Source organism: Aotus nancymaae, unplaced genomic scaffold (genome assembly GCF_030222135.1).
Source record: "Aotus nancymaae isolate 86718 unplaced genomic scaffold, 86718_ANA_hifiasm-v0.15.2.pri h1tg000012l, whole genome shotgun sequence".
Lineage (NCBI taxonomy): Eukaryota > Metazoa > Chordata > Mammalia > Primates > Aotidae > Aotus > Aotus nancymaae.
This window is the reverse complement of record NW_026988423.1, coordinates 48,140,723-48,163,051: the sequence shown is the minus strand read 5'-3', so window position 1 is coordinate 48,163,051 and position 22,329 is coordinate 48,140,723.

Sequence of the window (22,329 nt, the reverse complement as noted above, 5' to 3'; positions counted from 1 at the left end):
AGCCACCACGCCAGCCTGAGAGCTTTCTACTTTCTAGACCCTGGGGTTTGTGGGGAGAGGAAGGCCGAGGGAGGAGAGGAAGAGACTGGATCTGGCGTGCCACCATGGGCGTCTCCATCTGGGCTGCTGCTAGAAGGGGTGTTGTTCTCTCTTTTTTTTTTAAGACAGAGTTTTTGGCTCTTGTCACCCAGGCTGGAGTGCGGTGGCGCGATCTCAGCTCACTGCAACCTCCACCTCCCAGGTTCAAGCGATTCTCCTGCCTCAGCCTCCTGAGTAGTTGGGGTACAGGTGCCCACCACCACACCTGGATAATATTTTTAAACGGGATTTCACCATGTTGGCCAGGCTGGTCTGAAACTCCTGACCTCAGGTGATCCACCTGCCTCAGCCTCCCAAAGTGCTGGAATTACAGACGTGAGTGACTGCGCCTGGCCAGTTGTTCTCTTAAGAGAGGCAGGATTCTCTTGCTCTGCTGCCCCATGGACTCATGGAGGAGACCCACACAGCCTGCAGCGCCATCCTGGGCCGAGAAGCATCAAAGCAGATGTGGGGCCAGCAGGCTCACAGCGGGGACGCTATCACCATGAGCTCTCTAAGGCCTCTCACAGCGGTCCTTGGCAGGAGTCCTAGCTTAAAAGCCAGCCACAGATGCAGTGACTCATGCCTGTAATCCCAACATGTTTAGGAGGCTGAGGTGGGAGGATTGCTTGAGGCCAGGAGTTCGAAACAAGGCTGGGCAACATAGTGAGACCCCCTCCCTACGAAAAATTTAAAAATTAGCTGTGCATGGTGGTACATGCCTGTAGTCCCAGCTACTTGGGAGGCTAAGGTGGGAGGATCTCTTGAGCCCAGGAGGTTGAGGCTGCAGGGAGCTGTGATGGAGCCACTGGACTCCAGCCTGGACAACAGAGTGACACCCTGTCCTAAAGGATAAAAAGAAAAAAAAAGGCCAGCCAAGACGTCATCTGTGGTGGGCAAGCGGTCGCCTGACAGAGGGCAGGAAGGCGTGGGTACCAGGACCACATCCTGGGAGCTGGCAAACACCCATAGGCCCATGAGCACGAGGCTAGATGCAGTGGGCATACAGATGAGAGAAGTCACGGACAGAAATGAAAAACGGTGCTGCCTTCCAAGTGTTTAGAAAGTCACGGGGAAGGTGAGGCACATCCACAGAGCGCAGCAACGGGAGTCAAGGCCCGGGAGCCAAAAGCTTAGAGGACTCCAGATGTGAGTTTCATGTAAGCCAGGACCTTGTCACCTTGTTCGACCTAGCATCGCCTGGTGTCTCACAGGGCTCCATCAATCTGGAATGACTGAATGAGTCTCAAGGGAGGCTTTGGGAATGGTGGCTGTGAGTCCAAACGTGGAGGCAGTCAAAGGTGTATTCCTGGTGGTGGCAGTGCTAAGCCCAGGTGGTGAGGCCAGAGGCTCTAGGTCTGCAACCTGGGAATATTTCCGTCCCTCTGCAGAAGCCTGATAGCCTGGAAGGGGTTGCAGGGTCATAGTTGGAGGGCCTGGCAGGAGCCAGGGAGGCTGAGAGGGACAACGAGGTGGTTTGGGGCGTGACGCTGGATGAAGACGTGGGAGAGGAGGATGCCTGTCCCCCAAGCAGTAGGATCAATGTCCCCAGCCCTTTCCCTGTATATAAAATCCCGAGCTCCAGAACCTCATCTGTAAACCTGGGAGGGTGCATCTTCCACTGCCAAGGTGTTGGGAGAATTAAATGGGATCATCATAAATGATGCCTAATGCAGCATCTGGTGCATAGCAGTTGCTCAGTAAATGCCTGTTCCCTTCATTCTCTCTTTTTTTTAACCCTTTTTCTTCTTTTGAGACAAGAATCTTGCTCTGTTGCCCAGGCTAGAGTGCAGTGGCATAATCTCAGCTCACTGTAGCCTCTCCCAGCCGGGTGTAGGCAATTCTGCCTCAGCCTCCCGAGTAGCTGGGATTACAGGCGTGCACCACCATGCTTGGCTACTTTTTTCTATTTTTAGTAGAGACGGGGTTTCACCATGTTGGTCAGGCTGGTCTCGAACTCCTGACCTCAAATAATCCAGCCACCTCGGCCTCCCCAAGTGCTGAGATACAGGTGTGAGCCACTGTGCCCGACCGAAAAAGTTATCATTGAAATGAAAATTAAAATTTTAAATCCTCAAGGAATTTGACGATCTCTCCAAATGCTTTTATCCCTGTCTTGAGAGCCATCCCTGGGAAACATCGCCCCATACAGACGCGGCAAGCCTCCAGGGCCCAGGACCTCACTGTGTAAAGCCCAGGACAGAGCAAGCACTTGGTAAAAGCTGATGGGTAATTAAGTGAAGGAAAGAAAGATCGGACGTGCAACCGGAAGATGGAGAGGGATGCGACGCATTGGTTCAGAAGGTGCCCCTTCCAGAAGTTGTGAAGTGGAGCGATCTCCAAAGCAGGGGTCCATGGTCCCCAACTGGTCCTTGGCTTGTTAGGAATCAGGTAGCACATCGGGAGGTGAGTGCAGGTGAGGGAGCATTACCACCGGAGCTCCATCTCCCTGTCAGATCAGCGGTGGCATCAGATTCTCACGGGAGCATGAACCCTATTGGGATCTAGGTTGCGCACTCCTCGTGAGAATGAACCGTTTCATCCCCAAACCATCTGCCCCCCCGCTCCACCCCCAACTCCACCTCTGTCCATTGAAAATTTGTCTTTTTTGAAACTGGTCCCTGGTGTCAAAAAGTTTGGGGCCTGGGTGCAAAGGTTCATGCCTGTAATTTCAGCACTTTAGGAGGCCTGGGGGGCAGATTACTTGAGGTCAGGAGTTTGAGACCAGCCTGGACAATATGTCAAAACCCTGTCTACTAAAAATACAAAAATTAGCCAGGCATGGTGGCGGTCGCCTGTAATCCCAGCTACTCAGGGAGGCTGAGGCAGGAGAATCATCTGGACCTCAGAAGTAGAGGTTGCAGTTAGTTGAGATTGTGCCACTGCACTCCAGCCTGGGTGACACAGCGAGACTCGGTCTCAAAAACAAAAAAAAAGGCTCTAAGGGATAGAGGACAGGGAGGTGGAAGAAGGAAAGGCGAAAGAATCACTTGAGGCCAGGAGTTCAAGACCAGCCTGGCCAACGTGGTTTAGTAGAGAAACCCCATCTCTACTAAAAACACAAAAATTAGCCCGGCGTGGTAGTGCACCCTATAATCACAGCTACTCAGGAGGCTGAGGCAGGAGAATCGCTTGAACCCAGGAGGCAGAGGTTGCAGTGAGCCGAGATCGCACCACTGCACTCCAGCCTGGGCGACAGAGCAATACTCCGTCTCAAAAAAGGAAAGGAAGCCTGAGTCACAGTGAGAGGCTTCTCCCCAGCCCCGCAGAAGCAGAAAAAGCCCTGACAGGACAGGCTCCCAAACTCAGGACCCCTGCTGGGTGCCTGCCGCCATTGCCACCACCGACCTGGGAGAGGGCAGTGGCCTCATTATGATGCTGGAGGTGAGGGCCATGCAGCCCCCTGCTTAGGGGGCAGCGCCTTTGCAGCCCTCCCGCAGCTGAAGGTTCACTTCCTTCCTGATGCCATAGTGCTCCAAGGTGACACAGCCAGGATGGGAGCCTGGGAAACTGTCATCCACCCTGGAGCCCTTTCCCCCTCTCAGCTGCTGTCCCAGCCCTGCACCCCAGGAATTCTGCAGGCATCGGTGTCCCCTAGGCTTCCTGGATGGGGGAGCACACCTGAGAGGCAGAGCGGCACAAACCCTCCTGTGGGTCCCGTTCTCTTCCCATGGGGATCAGTGAAGCCCAGGGCGTCGGGGCTCAGCCTCGGTGTCCCAGCCCCTGTGGTCACACAGCAGCTATTGCTACAGGGCTGGGATGTGGGGAGGAAAAGCCCTACGTCCCCCTTTCCACCCTAGGCCCCAACTTCTCTGTATTTATTTATTTACCTTGGAAAAGGCCCCACGGCCCAGGCAGGAAATGGGCCAATTCCAGGAGGCCGGGCCGGGAACAAGGAGCTGCATTGTGCTCCGCGCGGTGGCTCCCCACCCGGGCCTGCCGGGAGTCCAGAGAGGGGGGTCTGCGTGGAGGCCAGGCAGGAAAGAGGCATGGGGCTGAGGGGCTGCCAGTGCCCCGAGCCAGCTGGCCAGCCTGTGAAAGGGCTTCTGTGCTGGGGGGGTGGGATGGGGACTGTGGCTCCCCGCCCCACCTGGGAATGAACAGAGGCTGGGTAGTGGGGGAGTCAGACGCTGGGCTGAGGCTGGCCCTTGGTCATGACCCAGGGTCCACCTGGCACCGATCTACCAGCCCGAGGCAGAAGGAAGAGACCCTGGCCCGGGAACCCCATCTCCTTGGGCTGAGATCTCACCCCATGGCTGGGGAATGTTCTTGTCCTCAGTCTCCCTTCTGGGGTCTCAACTCCTGCCAGGCAGCTGGCCTGACCTCATGCTGCCCCTAGCCCAAGGCCGGGGGCTGGAGAGCCCCGTGGTCAGAGCCCTGCCCTCCCTGCCCAAGCCCAGGCTGGCACCGGGGCTCATGTCGTCATGGGGGTGGGTTGAGGAGGGCTGACCTCTCCCTGACCCTAGACTCTTCTTTACTGACAGGTTAGCGTCCATATGGACTGATCATTCATTCACTCATTCATTCATTCAACACGCTCCCTGTCTGTCGGACGCACACTCCACTTTTTATTCTTTTCTTTTCTTTTCTTTTTGAGATGGAGTTTCACTCTTGTTGCCCAGGCTGGACTGCAGTGGCGCAATCTCATCTTAGCGCAACCTCCGCCTCCTGGGTTCAAGCAATGCTCCTGACTCAGACCTCGTAGATGGGATTACAAGCATGCACCACCACGCCCTGTTAATTTTATATTTTTAGTAGAGACGGGGTTTCTCCATGTTGGTCAGGCTGGTCTCAAACTCCTGATGTCAGGTGATCCGCCCGCCTCGGCCTCCCAAAGTGCTGGGATTACAGGCGTGAGCCACCACACCTGGCCTTTCTTTTTCTTTTCTTCTTCTTCTTTTTTTTTTTTTGAGACAGGCTCTCGCCCTGTCTCCCAGACTGGAGTGCAGTGGCTGATTCATAGCTTACTGCAGCGTCAAACTCCTGGGCTCAAGCGATTCTCCCACCTCAGCCTCCTGAGTGGCTGGAAGGCTAAGGGATGATGGCTTGAGTCCAGGAGTTTGAGGCTGTGCCACCACAGCCCGCTAGTTTTAGTTTAGTTTTGTTTTGTTTTTTGAGATGGAATCTCACTCTGTCGCCCAGGCTGCAGTGCAGTGGTGAGATCTTGACTCACTGCAACCTTCTCCTCCTGGGTTCCAATGATTCTTCTGCCTCAGCCTCCAGAGTAGCTGAGACTACAGGCATGCACCACCACACTCAGCTAATTTTTGAATTTTTAGTACAGATGGGGTTTCACCATATTAGCCAGACTGGTCTTGGCCTCTCAAAGTGCTGGGATGACAGGCATGAGCCACTGTGCCCGACCCCCAGCTAGTTTTTTTAATTTTATATAGAGACAGGGTCTTGCTATGTTACCCATGCTGGTATCAAACACAGGCTCAAGCAGTCCTCCCATCTTGGCCTCCCAAAGTACTGGGACTACAAGCATGAGCCATTGTGCCCAGCCTAGAACATGTTATCAAATAAACACCCATGCAGCCCTCATTCAGTCAAGAAGTAGAGCACTGACCGGGTGCGATGGCTCATTCCTGTAATCCCAGCACTTTGGGAGGCCAAGGTGGGCAGATCACAAGGTCACAAGTTCGAGACCAGCCTGACCAACATGGAGAAACCCTGTCTCTACTAAAGATACTAAAATTAGCCGGGTGTGATGGCACACGCCTATATTCCTAGCTACTCAGCAGGTGGAGGCAGAATTGCTTGAACCCGGGAGGCAGAGGTTGCAGTGAGCTGAGATCACAGCACTGCACTCCAGCCTGGGCGACAGAGCAAGACGCCATCTCAAAAAAAAGAAAAAACGTTGAGCATTGCTAGTTAATCCCTAGATGCCTCTGCCTGCCCCTTCCCAATCCTAACCAATGTCCTTTCCCAGTCCTGACCACCATATCCTGACAATTACGATGGTCATGGCTTTGCATTTCTCTAATGTTTCTCATCAATATCAAACTAGTTTTGTTTTGCCTATCTCTTTTGCATAAACGAGCACTGTGTGTCTATTGGGCCTGGCTTCTTCCACTCAACATCATGATTTCAAGATTCAGCATTTGGTGCCGGTAGCTATTGTTCTTGCATTTTCATTGCTCTATAGATCTTTACTCAACATACCTTAAAAAGTATTCTGAAACAAGAACAGGATGCCATTAAAAAAGAAAGAAAAATAGAAAACTAAAAAGTCCTCTGATAAATTTAAAATATGGTAGTTAAGGCCGGGCACAGTGGCTCACACCTATAATCCCAGCACTTTGGGAGTCCAAGGTGGGCGGATCACCTGAGGGCAGGGGTTCGAGACCATCCTGGCCAACATGGCAAAACCCCGTCTCTACTAAAAGAATGCAAAAATTAGCCAGGAGTGGTGGCGTGCGCCTCTAATCCCAACTGTTTGGGAGGCTGAGGCAGGAGAATCGCTTGAACCCAGCAGGCAGAGGTTGCAGTGAGCCGAAATCACACCACTGCACTTCAGCCTGGGTGACAGATTGAAACTCTGTCTCAAAAAGAAAAAAAGGTGATTATAAATTGTATGTATTATATTTCTTTCTCCTTAAGAAAAGTAAGCGACCTGGCACGGTGGCTCACGCCTGTAATCCCAGCACTTTAGGAGGCCGAGGCAGGTGGATCATGAGGTCAAGAGATCAAGACCATCCTGGCCAACATGGTGAAACCCTGTCTTTACTGAAAATACAAAAATTAGCTGGGCATGCTGGCGTATGCCTGTAGTCCCAGTTACTTGGGAGGCTGAGGTAGGAGAATTGCTTGAACCCGCAAGGTGGACGTTGCAGTGAGCCGAGTTCCCGCCACTGCACTACAGCCTGGCACATGGCGACAGAGCGAGACTGTCTCAAAAAAAAAAAAAAAAAAGTAAGCACACTGGAGGCTGAGGTAGGTGGATCAATCACAAGATCAGGAGTTTGAGACCAGCCTAACCAACATGGTGAAACCCCCGTCTTTACTAAAAATACAAAAATTAGCCAGCCATTGTGGTGAGCACCTGTAATCCCAGCAATTTGGGAGGCTGAGGCAGGAGAATTACTTGAACCCGGAAGGCAGAGGTTGCAGTGAGCCAAGAACACACCATTACACTCCAGCCTGAGCAACAGAGTGAGACAGGAAGGAAGGAAGGAAGAAGGAAAGAAAGGAGGGAGGGAGGGAAGGAAGGAAGGAAGGAAGCCACCGTCAAGAAGGGTGAGGCCAGCAGAGAGACTGTCTGGAGCAAAGGTGTGAGCCGAGCCCTGGGCTTGCTGGTGTGTTTGGGTGGGTGAGAGACACAGGTGTTGGGACCCCAGGCTCCATGAGTGTGGCTGGGAGAGCAATGGCAGGTCACTGAGGCCCAGCAAGGCCCGATCAGCAGGCTGACCCACGTGGGTATGACACTAAGAAGATGGGAGCCAGTGAAGGCTTTGGAGAGGGCTGATGTCAGGCATCAGAAAGATCTGGCCTCTCCTACTGGGCATCTGGGGTTGAGACACAGGGGAGGGGGCTATAGCCAAGGCAGCCCCAGACTAGCCAGCCACCAGGTAGGGAAAGGGGCCCCTGCACCCAGAATCCTGGAGACTTCTCCTCAGCCATGGATGTGGGAAGGACCGCAGGGCTCTCGTGGGCCAAACCTCCCACCTTTATAGGAGAAAGCTTGCTTCGCACAGGTGCAGGGAAGAAGGAAGGAAATTCCAAACAAGTAAAGACAGAAGTTCGGGTCGGGGTGTCCGCCCACCTGGGGGAAGGAAACCTCCGTGCGGAGGGAATGAGGCTCCACCAGACAGCAGGGCTTCCAACCCAGCGGGTACAGGTGGCCTCATGCCGAGAGCCCACCAAACACTCGGGGGTCCCCACATTCCTTTCTTCCTTCCTTCCTTTCTTTCCTCTTTCCTCTTTCTTCCCCTCCTTCTCTTCCTTCCTTTCTTTCTTTTCTTTTTGACAGTCTCACACTGTCGCCCAGGCTGGAGTGCAGTGGTGCGATCTCGGCTCACTGCAACCTCTGCCTCCTGGGTTCAAGCAATTCTCCTGCCTTAGCCTCCTGAGTAGCTGGGATTACAGGAGCCGCCACCATGCCCAGCTAGTTTTTGTATTTCTTAGTAGAGACCGAGTTTCACCATGTTGGTCAGGCTGGTCTCAAACTCCTGACCTCAGGTGATCCACCCACCTGGGCGTCCCAAAGTGCTGGGATTACAGGCGTGAACTACTGTGCCTGGCCTCATTTCTTTTAAAATCAGAAGGAAAAAAATATATAACTTTTAGGCTAAAAATGTCTTCATGTATATTAATAGATTCATCTTTTCCCAGTGTAACCATAAATATCATTTTTAAAAATTATTATTATTTTAGAAGCAGGGTCTCACTCTGATGCCCAGGCTGGAGTGCAGTGGCACGATTTTTAGCTCACTGCAGCCTCCAATTCCTGGGCTCAAGCAATCCTCCTACATCAGCTTCCTGAGTAGCTATGAACTCAGGCAGACGTCACCGTGCCCAGCTAATTTTTGTTTATTTTTTTTTTTGGTATAGAGTCTCATCATGTTGCCCAGGCTGGTCTTGAACTCCTGGCCTCAAGTGATCTTCCTGCTTTGGCCTCTTCAAGTGCTAGGATTATAGGATTGAGCCACCAAGTCCAGCCCAAATACAAATTTTAATTTTTTTTTTTTTTGAGACAGAGTTTTGCCCTTGTTGCCCAGGCTGGAGTGCAGTGGCATGACCTCAGCTCACTGCAACCTCCGCCTCTCGGGTTCAAGCAATTCTCCTGCCTCAGCCCCCAAAGTAGCTGCGATTACAGGCATGTGCCACGACGCCCAGCTGATTTTGTATTTTTAGTAGAGACAGGGTTTCTCCATTTTGGTCAGGCTGGTCTTGAACTCCTGACCTCAAGTGACCTGCCCGAGTCAGCCTCCCAAAGTGCTGGGATTACAGGTGTGAGCCATCTCACCCAGCCTAATTTTTTTTTTTTTTTTTTTAACAGAAGAAGGGGTCCAAGAAGTTAACAGTGCCCACAGCCCATGAAAGTCAAAATGAAGACAATGGAGACTGGGCGCGGTGGCTCACACCTGTAATCCCAGCACTTTAGGAGGCCGAGGCGGGTGGATCACCTGAGGTCAGGAGTTCAAGACCCGCCTGGCCAACATAGTGAAACCCCTACTCTACTAAAAATACAAAATTAGCCGGATGTGGTAGCGGGTGCCTGTAATCCCAGCTACTCATGAGGCTGAGGCAGGAGAATCGCTTGAACCCAGGAGGCAGAGGTTGCAGTGAGCCGAGATGGTGCCATTGCACTCCAGCCTCAGCAACAGAGTGAGAATTTGTCTCAGAAAAACAAAATGAGGACAATGGGGCTTCCAATGGCAACTCAAGACATTAGTTTACTCCAGAGTCATGGAGACAGTGAATGGAGAATGTGTGTGTTGTGGGGGAGGATGGAGGGAGGGAAGGAGGGAGGGTTACAGGAGTGTGGGAAAATCAACAGGAAATGGAGGGAAGGTTCGCTGTGAATTGACAGTAGCTGTGACATCGCAGGCGTGTTCGGAGTCCCCAGCTCACCAGGGACTGTGCCAAGGCCAGTACCTTCATGTCATGAGACCCTCTCAGCAAACTTGTAACCTTGTTCCCACCAGAATATTCCTTTCACAGCTGAGAAAAGGACAACACAGAGAGGGTGGATTAAAAATTGTGTAACACGCTGGCACATTGGCTCCCGCCTGTGATCCCAGCACTTTAGGAAGCTGAGGCAGGTGGATTATCTGAGGTCAGAAGTTCAAGACCATCCTGGCCAACATGGTGAAATCTTGTCTCTACTAAAAATACAAAAATTAGGCGTTGTGGCGAGCACCTGTAATCCCAGCTACTTGGGAGGCTGAGTCAGGAGGATTGCTTGAACCTGGGAGATCCAGACTGCAGTGAGCCAAGATAGCGCCACTGCACTCCAGCCTGGGAGACAGAGCGAGACCCTGTCTGGAAAAAAAAAAACTGTTTCTGATGGGATGGGGTGTCAGAGGTGTCCTTACAGGCCTGGCCCCACCCCCAGGCCCACACCCAGGCCCTGGGTCCACAGCTCATGGCACCTGGCAGGCAGGAGAAGGTACAAAGTGGAACAGAGGGAGGAGGAGGTCTGGATCTCCAGGATGATGCAGTGCGGGGACGACAGAACCCCAGATGGCCATGAAGTTAGCGGACTGAGGACCCAGGTGAGTGTCTCCTCCTTGGGGTGTTCAACTCTTATTTCCAGAAGACTTCATTCAACAGATATGACCCGAGCACTGTGCGGAGGGCATGGTAATGAACTGGACCCAGCATGGGGACAAGGGAGTGGGAGATGACAGGGCGGGTTAGGTGGATGTGCCCTGGAGGGGGTGATGGCCAAGTCAGGTCCTAGCATTGAGTTAGCTGGAGTTAGGTGAGATACAGCTTGGGTATGCCGGGGCAGGGACCCTTGAGTGACCTGCAGACTCTGGGTCCTGCCTGCAGTCAGTGGGATGCAGTGCAGTGAAAGGCTGGTGTGGGACGTGCCATGGGGAACCCCTGGGAGGCCAGATCTGCAATGTGCTGGTGTAAGGAGGACCAAGGGCTGCTGGTTACAAGTCAAAGAGGGGTCCCCAGGGTGACCTGGAGACAGGGTGCAGCTCTTTCTTTTCTTTTCTTTTCTTTCTTTCTTTTTTTTTTTTTTTTTGTTTTGTTTCTTAAGACAGTCTTGCTCTGTCACCTAGGCTAGAGTGCAATGGTGCGATCTCGGCTCACTGCATCCTCTGCCTCCCACGTTCAAGCGATTCTCCTGCCTCAGCCTCCTGAGCAGCTAGAATTGCAGGCGCACACCACCACATCCGACTAATTTTCGTATTTTTAGTAGAGACAGGGTTTCACCATGTTGGTCAGGCTGGTCTTGAACTCCTGACTTTGTGATCTGCCCTCCTAGGCCTCCCAAAGTGCTTGGATTACAGGCATAGCTGCGGTGCCCGGCCCAGGTGCAGCTCTTTTAAAGCTCCTGCTGGGCTGGGTGCAGTGGGTCACATCTGTAATCCCAGCACTTTGGGAGGCTGAGGCTAATCCCAGCACTTTGGGAGGCTGAGGCAGGAGGATCACTCGAGCCTAGAAGTTTGAGACCAGCCTGGGCAACATGGCAAATACCCATCGCTACAAAAAATATTTAACACAAAGCTGTGGTAGCTTGAGCCTGTGGTCCCAGCTACTCAGGAGGCTGAGATGGGAAGATGGCTTGTGACTCTGGGAGGCAGAGGTTGCAGTGAGCCAAGATCGAGCCTGGGCGACAGAGACATCTCAAAATAAAATAAAATAAAGCTCCTGCTGTGACCATGTGAGGCCACTAAGCACTCATAGGAGGCTGGGAAGGACTTGATGGGAGGCTGGGGACAGAGTGGCATCCCCCACCCTACAGATGTCCTGCCAGAGCAAGGACAGTGAAGGCAGGTACCCTTGTCTCCACCCCCGGCAGACATCACTGGGGCAAGGTGAGGGGCTGGGGCAAGTGCTACCTGCCCCTTGGACCAGAGACTGACCCCTGCCTGGAGGGATTGAAAGGAGACAGTAGAGAGGAAGAGACTGTGCGGGCAGGGAGCTGGGCGGCCGCTTCTGTCCTGCACGCGCACCCCTGGCTGATGGAGGACGTGGTCTGCAGAGGCAGAAGGTCACAGCCCACCTGCCAGGCCTTGCTGGGTTTGGGCCTCACACCTGGAGAAGCAGGTGGGCCAGAGCTAGGGTCCTGTGTTGGCTTCAGTGGCCGGGCTGGGGCCAGGCCAGCCAAGCAGGGTCAAGAAAGTCCCCAGAACACCCTAGGGACCATCTCTCCCGAGCCTCCCCCAGGCAGGGACCCCAGTGCAGCTTGCTGGCCTCAGGGGCTGGCCGGGGAGTCAGGACACGTTCCCTGGGGACCCCTGGGACTAGCACAGCCTCCAAGAAGGTGGGCTCCCGGCCCGGGGCTGGGGCGGGGCTCTGGGCCGTCTGAGGCTCAGGCTGCAGGGATCCCGGGTCCTGCCGGGTCCCCTGGCCCCTCTCTGGGCCGGACAGGGCAGCGGGCGGGAGGACGGAGGTGGGGGGCGCTGGGGCCTCTTTCCCGGTCGCCCGGCAGCAGCTGAGGTTATTTTTTCCCCCTCGCCGCTGCTGAATTTCCCTCCGAGTTGGATAAATAAGCAGCAGAGTCCAACGTCAACGAAACAGGAGCTCGCTCGGCCGCACAAAAGCCGCTTTCAGCAGCGGCGGCGCCTCCGGGCCTGTCCCGTGGCCGGGGCTCCCGAGCAGCAGCGAGCGGGGCTGCCCTTGGCCGACGCTGCCATCGCGGCCTCAGAGGCCTCCTCCCTCCAGAACTCCCTCGCTTGTCCATGTCTCTTTTTTTATTTTTAATTTAATTTTTGTTTTTAAGAGATGAGTTCTCGCTCTGTCTCCCAGGCTGGAGAGCAGTGGTACCGTCACAGCTCACTGCAGCCTCGACCTCCCAGGCTCAGGTGATCCTCCCACCTCAGCCTCCCGAGTAGCTGGGACCACAGGTGTGAGCCACTGAGCCTGACTATGTCCTCTTCTGGTCCCTGCCTGTTCCCTGCAGAACCTATGCTGGTCTTTTGCCCCCACGGTACTCTGTGTAAACCCAATTAAGCATTCCCTCCCTTAAAACCTTCTGTGGGCCAGGCGCGTGGTTCACACCTGTAATCCCAGCACTTCGGGAGGCGGAGGAGGGCGGATCACGAGGTCAGGAGATCAAAACCATCCTGGCCAACACGGTGAAACCCCATCTCCACTAAAAATACAAAAAATTATCCGGGTGAAGTGGCGGGCGCCTGTAATCCCAGCTACTGGGGAGGCTGAGGCAGGAGAATCACTTGAACCCAGGAGGCGGAGGTTGCAGTGAGCTGAGATCATGCCACTGCACTCCAGCCTGGGCGACACAACAAGACTCTGTCTCAAAGAAAAAAAAAAGCCTCTGTGGCTCCTCACTGCCAGAGAGAAGATCATGGCTTTCCAGACCCCACCGTGAGCCCCAGTTTCTTGCTCTATTGCCCAAAGCTGCTTCCTGTTTCTTGCCAGTGCCTTAGCAGAGGCTGGTCCCTTCCGTCTCTTCCGCCTGGCTCCCACTCGGTTTTGAGATTCAGCTCCTGCATCGTCTTTTCTGATTCCAGCCTCCACAGCTTCTCTTGCTCATCACAGGCATCAGCTGATGCCAGAGTGGTCACTGCTCTGTCTGTGACTCCAGGTGACCTTGAGCCACCACAGGGCAGGAGCTGAATCTTTTTTTTTTATTTTTTTGACACAGAGTTTTGCTCTTGTTGCCCAGGCTGGAGTGCAATGATGCAATCTCGGCTCACCGCAACCTCCACCTCCCAGGTTCAAGCGATTCTCCTGCCTCAGCCTCCTGAGTAGCTGGGATTACAGGCATGAGCCACCATGCCTGGCTAATTTTGTATTTTTAGTGAAGTGGGAGTTTCTCCATGTTGGTCAGGCTGGTCTCAAATTCCCGACCTCAGGTGATCCACCCACCTCGGCCTCCCAAAGTGCTGGGATTACAGGCGTGAGCCACCGAACCTAGCCCTCACAGCTTCTCTCGCTAATCACAGGCATCAGCTGACACCAGAGTGGTCACTGCTCTGTGACTCCAGCTGACCTTGAGCCACCACAGGGCAGGAGCTGAATCTTTTTTTTTTTTTTTTAACAGATGAGGTCTTGCTGTGTGCCCAGACTGGAGTGCAATGGCGAGATCAAAGCTCACTGTAGCCTTAACCTCCTCTCCAAGCCATCCTCCCACCTCAGCCTTCCGAGTAGCTGGGACTGCAGGTATGTGCCACCATGCCTTGCTAATTAAAAAATAAATGTAAAGATGGGGTCTCACTGTGTTGCCCAGGGTGGTCTCAAACTCCTGGCCTCAAGTGATCTTCCCACTTCAGCCTCCCAAAGCACTGGGATTCAGGCATGAGCCACTGTGCCCGGCCAGGTCCCAAACTTGGCTCATCTTGTGTCCCCAGAACCCAGTCTAGTCCATGCTGTGTGCTGCAAGAGGCACAAAAGGGCCATTGCCTGGCATGCAGTAGGTGCTCACTTAATGTCTCCTATTAAAAAGTGACATAAAATCAGGCAGAGGTTGCAGTGAGCCCAGATCGTGCCATTGCACTCCAGCTTGGGTGAGAGAGCTAGACTCCATCACACACACAAAAAAAGGTGACATAAAATCATAGTAACATTACATTCTAGATAACAAATGCAAACTAATCTGTCCTGACAAAATGCAGTGCAGTGATTGGCTGCCTGACTACAGACGCAGGGAAGGGGCGAGAGGGCACAAGAAAAGCTTTGGCGGAATGAATATGCTCACTGTCTTTTTTTTTTTTTTTTTTTAAGATAGAATCTCACTCTGTCACCCAGGCTGGAGTGCAGTAGCACAATCTTGGCTCACTGCAGCCTCCACCTCCTGGGTTCAAGTGATTCTCCTGCTTCAGCCTCCCAAGTAGCTGGGATTATGGGCGCCTGCCACCATGCCCAGTCATTGTCTTAAAAAAAAAAAATTCCGGGCCGGGCATGGTGGCTGACGCCTGTAATCTCAGCACTTTGGGAGGCCAAGGTGGGTGGATCATGAGGTCAGGAGTTCAAGACCAGCCTGGCCAACACAGTGAAACCCTGTCTGTACTGAAAATACAAAAATTAGGTGGGCGTGGTGGCACGCACCCATAATCCCAACTACTCCGGAGGCTGAGGTGGGAGAATTGCTTGAACCTGGGAGCCAGAGGTTGCGGTGAGCCAAGACTGTGCCACTGCACTTCAGTCCGGGTGACAGAGCAAGACTCCATCTCAAAAAAAGAGAAAAAAATTCCTGGCATTATCACTTGCTCAAGTTGCTTCAACTCTCTCTAAGTATCAATGTCTTCATCTAAAAATGAGAATGAAAGGTAACCACCGGCCGGGCGGAATGGCTCACATCTGTAATTTCAACACGGGGAGGCCAAGGTGGGTGGGTATCTTGAGCTCAGTAGTGACCAACATGGTGAGACCAGCCTGGCCAACACGGTGTAACCTTGTCTCTACTAAAAATACAAAAATTAGCCAGGCATGATAGTGTATGCCTGCAATCCCAGCTACTTGGGAGGCTGAGGCAGGAGAATCGCTTGAACCCGGGAGGCAGAAGTTGCAGTGAACCGAGATCATGCCACTGCACTCCAGCCTTGATAACAGAGCGAGACTCCATCGCAACAAAAACAAACAAATAAATAAATAAATAATCACCTCATAAGATATTATGAGGATTAAATGACATACAAATTAATATTTAATAAATGGTACTTTTTTTAAAATTTTTTTTTTGAGACAGAGTCTCACTCTGTCCCCCAAGCTAGACTGCTGTGGCACAGTCTCAGCTCACTGCAATTTCTGCCACCGCCCGGGTTCAAGCGATTCTCCTGCCTCAGCCTCCCGAGTGTGTGTGCCACCTACAGGCAGGTGCCACCACACCCAGCTTATTCTTTTGTATTTTTAGTAGAGACAGGGTTTCACCATCTTGGCCAGGCTGGTCTTGAACACCTAACCTCATGATCCAGCCGTCTCAGCCTCTCAAAGTGCTGGGATTACACTGCACCCGGCCTATAACTGGTAGTTATTATTAAGCTCGTTTCACACTATATTGTAGTATGTACTAGCTATTAATTTTTTGGGACAAGGTCTCACTCTGTGCCCAGGCTGGAGTGCAGTGGTGATTGCAATCATAGTTCACTGCATCCTGGACCTCCTGGGATCAAGCGATCCTCCTGTCTCACCCTCCCCAGTAGCTGTGACTACAGGTGTGTGCTACCATACCCAGTTAATTTTTTCTTTTTTTTTTTTGTGGACATAGGGTCTCAATTTGCTGCCCAGGCTGGAGTGCAGTGGCGTGATCATAGCTTACTGCAGCCTCTACCTCCCAGCTCAATCAATCCTCCTGCCTCAGACTCCTGAGTAGCTAGGACCACAGTTGTACACCATCACACCTGCCTAATTTAAAAAATTTTTTGTAGAAATGGGATCTCGCTATATTGCCCCGGCTGGTCTCAAACCCCCAGGCTCAAATGATCTTCCCAAATCGGCCCCCCAAAGAGCTGGGATTATAGGGGTGAACCATCAAGACTGGCCAGTTATTAAAATTTTAATGTACTTCTTTCCAGTGGGATAGTTGCATTTTAACTGGAACATGTTCATTATGTGGACCAATCCTGATGACGACTGCATGCATATATTCATAGGTCAAAAATCATCAAATTGGGCCGGGCGTAGTGGCTCACACCCATAATCCCAGCACTTTGGGAAGCCATGGAGAGTGGGATCACCTGAGGTCAGAAGTTCGAGATCAGCCTGACCAACATGGTGACATCCCGTCTCTATTTAAAATACAAAAATTAGCCAGGCATGGTGGCGCATGCCTGTCATCCCAGCTACTCAGGAGGCTGAGGCAGGAGAATCGCTTGAACTCGGGAGGCGGAGGTTGCAGTGAGCCATCACACCACTGCACTCCAGCCTGGGCAACAGAGCTAGACTTGGTCTCAAAAAAAAAAAGAATGGAACAGTCTACTCTAGCCTTTGATATCCTCTTAATAGGAAACTGAGTCAGAACCAGAGCTCAAGCTACAGAAGGGAAAACATTCCCTGAGCCACAGCCGGGGTCTTCCCAGCCCTGCTGCAGTGCACAGCCTGTGTACCTGGGCACAGGTGCACACACAGGAGTAAACAGGCACCTGCATGGACCCTGGGTGTGCATCTAACCTACACACACACAGAGACACAGACACAGACACACACACACAATTCCCCACACACACAGCCCCCCACACAGACACACAGACACACACATACAACCACACACAAACATATACACAGTCCCCCAACACAGCCCCCCACACAGACACAGAGACACACACACACACAGACATACACACACACAGACACAGACACACACACACAGACACACACATACAGCCACACACATATACACAGTCCCCCCAACACAGCCCCCCCACACAGAGACACACACACACAGACACACACACACACAGACACAGACACACACACACAGTCCCCCACACACAGCCCCCCTACAGACACCACACACAGACACACACAGTCACACACACACAGAGACACACAGCTGCACACACACACAGCCACACACAGACACGAAACAGACACACACACAGACACACACAGCCACACATACAACCACACAGACACACACAGTCACACACACAGATATACACACAGACACACACACACACACACATAGCCACACACACAGTCCCCCACACAGCTGCCCCACACAGACACACAGAGAGACACACATACAGAGAGACACACACAGCCTCCCCCACACACAGCCCCCCACACAGAGACACACATAGCCACACATACAGCCCCCACACACACACAGAGACACACACACACAGCCACACACACAGACACAAAACAGCGACACACACAGACATACACACACACAGCCACACACAGCCACACACACATACACACACACACACAGACGCCTGCCACACACAGACGCCTGCCTCGGCAAAAACACACTGGTGCTCCCATCCACCCTGCCCCAGGGAGCAGGTGTGTGGCAGGTGTGTCGGGTGGACCTGCTGGGTCCCCGAGACCGTGGACAGCCTCTCCTGTGGGGCAGCTCAGGCACCGGAAGGAGGTGCAGGATATAGCCCCCCTTCTGGTCCTTGCTTACTCACACGGCCACCTCTGTCCCCCAGAATCCAGTCAACACCCCTTCTCCAGCCTGAAGCCCCACGAGAGTTCAGCCGTTCCAGAAGGATCCCTGGCCCTCTTCTCATTCTGACATTCTTTACACACAACAGCTATTTATGGGGGCTACTCCCAGCCAGGCTCTGAGGCGCTGCAGAGTACGGCCAGGCCCTGACCTCCCCAGCTCGTAGGGATGAAGGCACAGGGGCAGCGTGGTGGCTGCAAGGCCCAGAGTGGGGCACAAGGGTCAGGGGGGCGCTGCGTGGGGGAGGCAGGAAAGGAAGAGGCAGGTATACCCTCGAGGGGGTGACTTGTGTCCGGGGAGGGGAGAGTTGGGAATGCGTGGACACAGATCAGGAGGGTGTCCCTTCCCACATATGTAGGGCAACTACCGGCCCCAGCCAAGGCCCCAGGAGGGAAGCCATCTCCCCGGGGGGGAGGAGGAGTTGGGGGGCCCCTCGGCCCAGGGAGGAGCGCTGGAGATGGGGATTGATAATGACCTCCCTCCTCCCAGCCCCTCGGGTCCTCCCATGGTCTCCCTTTCAGCGAGCTCCAGGGGCATTGTTCCGCCTTTGTAAAGCGGGAGATCGGGTGACAAAGCCGGGTGGGTGGGCAGGAGGCCAGAGGCCTCTTCTCTCCCAGGCCGCATCTGCATGGGGGCGGGGCTCATCCACCCCCCACCTCTGGCTTCCCAGGCACAGCCGTTGCCATGGTGACAAGCCTGGCATCCCACGGCCCCTGGGGCGCCCTGCCCACCGAGGCTGCCAGAGGAAGGGCCCCCCAACACTTCTCCACCCTGGCAAGGTGGAGGCGGGGACCCACAAAACCTGGCTCTTAGGCCAGCCCCAGCAGTAAGAGGTTGCTAGCAGCCTGAACCTCCCAAGTCCGTGGGAAGGGAGCCCCACCCCGGCATCCTGACAGCTGGGGGCTCAGGAGGTGGGGTCATACATCACTATCAGCCAGGCACCTAGGCCTCTTTGGGGCCACATACAGAGAGAAATAATATGTTTTATTTGTTTGTTTTTTGGAGCTAAGGGATCTTGCTATGTTGCCCAGGCTGGTCTGGAACTCCTGGGTTCCCACCTTGGCCTCCCAAAGTGCTGGGATTGCAGGCGTGAGTCATCGCACCCGGCCAATATGTTATTTCTTGATGTTATTCCATGGCCTTTAAACAGTGACTGGCGTGGGGCCAAGGGAGGGCAGATGCAGAGGCCACAGTGTGCTGGACAGATGGGCTGGCCTGGACCCCGGACCCACAGAGCGGAGCCTCCAGCCCCGGCCAGGAGGGATGGAGGCTGCCCCTGGGAAGTGATGCTTCAATCTGGGGCGCCAGATGGAACAGAAGAGGAGAAAGGCCATCAGAGCTGGGGAAACAGGCCAGGCAAAGGCCTGGAGGCATGATTTTGCTGGGTGTTTCTAGGAAGGAGTAAGAGTGGGGTGTGGGGTGTGGCAGGAACTGAAGAGGTGGGGAGGGGGGCTCTGCTTGGAGGGGCTTCCACTGCCATCCCTAAGAGCACACACTTTATTCTGGGCAGCCGCTACTCAGGCTTTGGGACCATCCATTATCATTGCCCAGATGATCAAAGCTGGGGCTGGCCTGCCTGCCTTCCCTCCTTCCCTCCTTCCTTCTTCCTTCCCTCCTTCCTTCCTTCCCTCCTTCCTTCCTTCCCTCCTTCCTTCCTTCCCTCCTTCCTTCCTTCCCTCCTTCCTTCCTTCCTTCCTTCCCTCCTTCCTTCCTTCCCTCCTTCCTTCCTTCCCTCCTTCCTTCCCTCCTTCCCTCCTTCCTTCCTTCCCTCCTTCCTTCCCTCCTTCCTTCCTTCCCTCCTTCCTTCCCTCCTTCCTTCCTTCCCTCCTTCCTTCCTTCCCTCCTTCCTTCCTTCTTTTCTTCCTTCCCTCCTTCCTTCCTTCCTTCCTTCCTTCCTTCCCTCCCTCCTTCCCCCCCGTCTTCACTCCCTTCCTCCCTCCCTCCTTCCCTCCTTCCTTCTGTCCTTCCTTCCTTCCTCTTTCCCTCCCTTCCTTCCCTTCCTCCCTCCCTCCTTCCCTTTCCTTCTGTCCTTCCTTCCTTCCCTCTTTCTCTTCCTCCCTCCCTCCCTCCCTCCCTTCCTCCCTTTCTCTCTCTCTCTCTTTTTGCCTAGAGACAGGGTCTCACTCTGTTGCCCAGGCTGGAAAGCAGTGCTGTGTTTATGGCTCACTGCAGTCTCCCAGGCTCAAGCGATCCTCCAGCCTCAGCCTCCTGAGTAGCTGAGACTGTAGACGCACACCACCATGCCTGACTTTTTTGTTTATTTTTATGTTTTAGAGATGGTGTGGGTCTTGCTATGTTGCCCAGGCTGGTCTCGAACTCCTGGGCTCAAGTGATTCTCCCACCTTGGCCTCCCAAAGTGCTAGAATTACAGGCTTGAGCCACGATGCCCAGCCTGGGTCCCCCAGGGCCACAGGTAGCACACTCCTGCCTTGCCTTCTTGGGAAGTTCAGGACCTCTCATGGCCCATGTGGGCCTGAGTGCTACTGTGTGCTGGACACAGGGGCTGGCTGCATCTCTTTGGTGCATCTCCTTGGTGCCCTGTCTCCCAGGTCCTCTTGAAGAGTGAGGGGCTGCGTGGATGCCCAAGAAGGCATGTGCCCTGCCTGGTCCCCTCCCTGCTCCAGCACAGCTCTAAGGGCCACAGCACCAGCACCCCCCCGCCGGCCCCCCTGCAGCAGCGCCACAGCCATCCCTGGCAGCCGGGGCCGAGGGCAGGAACACGGCCTGGCTCACTCGAGCTGAGCAGTCCCACAAACCGGTGCCTGCCCACCGGTCTCAGGGCGCGGGCCATCTCTGAGCCACCCACACGTGTCTGGGAGCCCTAGAGGCTTCCACCGGCATCTAATTACAGAGATGAGTGGGAAACGGTGGCCCCATTTTCTAACCATCACCGCCACTGCTGCTGACGCCTCCCAGAGTCCCCACCACAGGCTAGGCTCTGTGGCCGGCAGGTGTGGCTGAGTTGGGCCGGCTGGGCTGGTGCCCTGCCTCTGGTGGTGGTAACAGGCAGCCTCTTGCAATGGAGGAGGCTGGATGCCAACCTTGACCCTTACGAGCTGCATAATCCTGGGCAAAATACTTTGAGTTTGCTAAGCCTCAATTTCTCATCTGTAAAATGGCTACAGGATTCCTTGTAGCACTGTGATGAGGGTAAACAAACGATCACTGCAAAATGCCTGGCCCAGACTCCAGGAGGCTCAAAGCAGGTCCTCGGTCAGTTTCTGTGCCTCCCTGCCATTATAGGTTACTCACTCTTTCATTCACTCACCATCCCTGAGCTCAGCCAGGGTGCCTAGCCCTGTGCTAAGTGCTTGTGTTAAACAGTGCTAAGTGCTCATGTGAAACAGTACTAAGTACTCACGTGAAACAGTACTAAGTGCTCATGTGAAATGGTGCTAAGTGCTCACGTGAAATGGTACTAAGTGCTCATGTGAAACAGTACTAAGTGCTCACGTGAAATGGTGCTAAGTGCTCACGTGAAACGGTACTAAGTGCTCATGTGAAACAGTACTCAGTACTCATGTGAAACGGTGCTAAGTGCTCACGTGAAATGGTACTAAGTGCTCACGTGAAATGGTACTAAGTGCTCACGTGAAATGGTACTAAATGCTCATGTAAAATAGTGCTGAGTGCTCACATGAAACAGTGCTAAGTGCTCAAGTGAAACATTCTGCATCCTCCAGGTGTTTCCAGGCCAAGGGAATAGGAACAGATGGGTGGAAGGGGGATGGCCTTCTCTAAAGAGTCCCAGATCAGGGTCCCTTGCCCCTTGTGTGGCCTGCCGGTGGCAATTGGATTTCACCCACAGAGCTACCCAGGAATCGTGGCAATGTCTAAGCAGGTGCCAGGGGTCTCCAGGGGGCAGCCTAGAGAGAGCTGAGAGGGTGATGGTGCCACTCCCCAAAGGAGTACAGTGGCCTTGTGAAATGAGTATGGGATCCAGAACAGACAGTCACAAATGGAACACTTAGTAGCTCTGTGCCCTTGGGTATGTCATTCCTCTCTGAGCCTCAGTTTCCCCATCTGGGAAATGAGGATAGTGTGGCATTCCTGGATTGCTGAGAAGATACACTGAGGTTAAGTGTGCAGCATGATCAATCAGATTCAGGTGTCCAACACATGAGTTGTTTCTTTCTTTTCTTTATTTCCCTTTATTTTCCTCAGGCCAGCCTCGATGGCACACGCCTGTAATCCCAGCACTTTGGGAGGCTAAGGTAGGTGAATCAGCTGAGGTCAGGAGTTTGAGACCAGTCTGGCCAACGTGGAGAAACCCCATCTCTAGTAAAAATACAAAAATTAGCCGGGTGTGGTGGCATGTGCCTATAATCCCAGCTACTTGGGAGGCTGAGGCAGGAAAATTGCTTGAATCCGGGAGGCGGAGGTTGCACTGAGCCGAGGTCATGCCATTGCACTCCAGCCTGGGTGACAAGAGCGAAATTCCATCTCAAAAAAATAAGTAAATAAATTTTTAACTATTACTATTTTCTTTT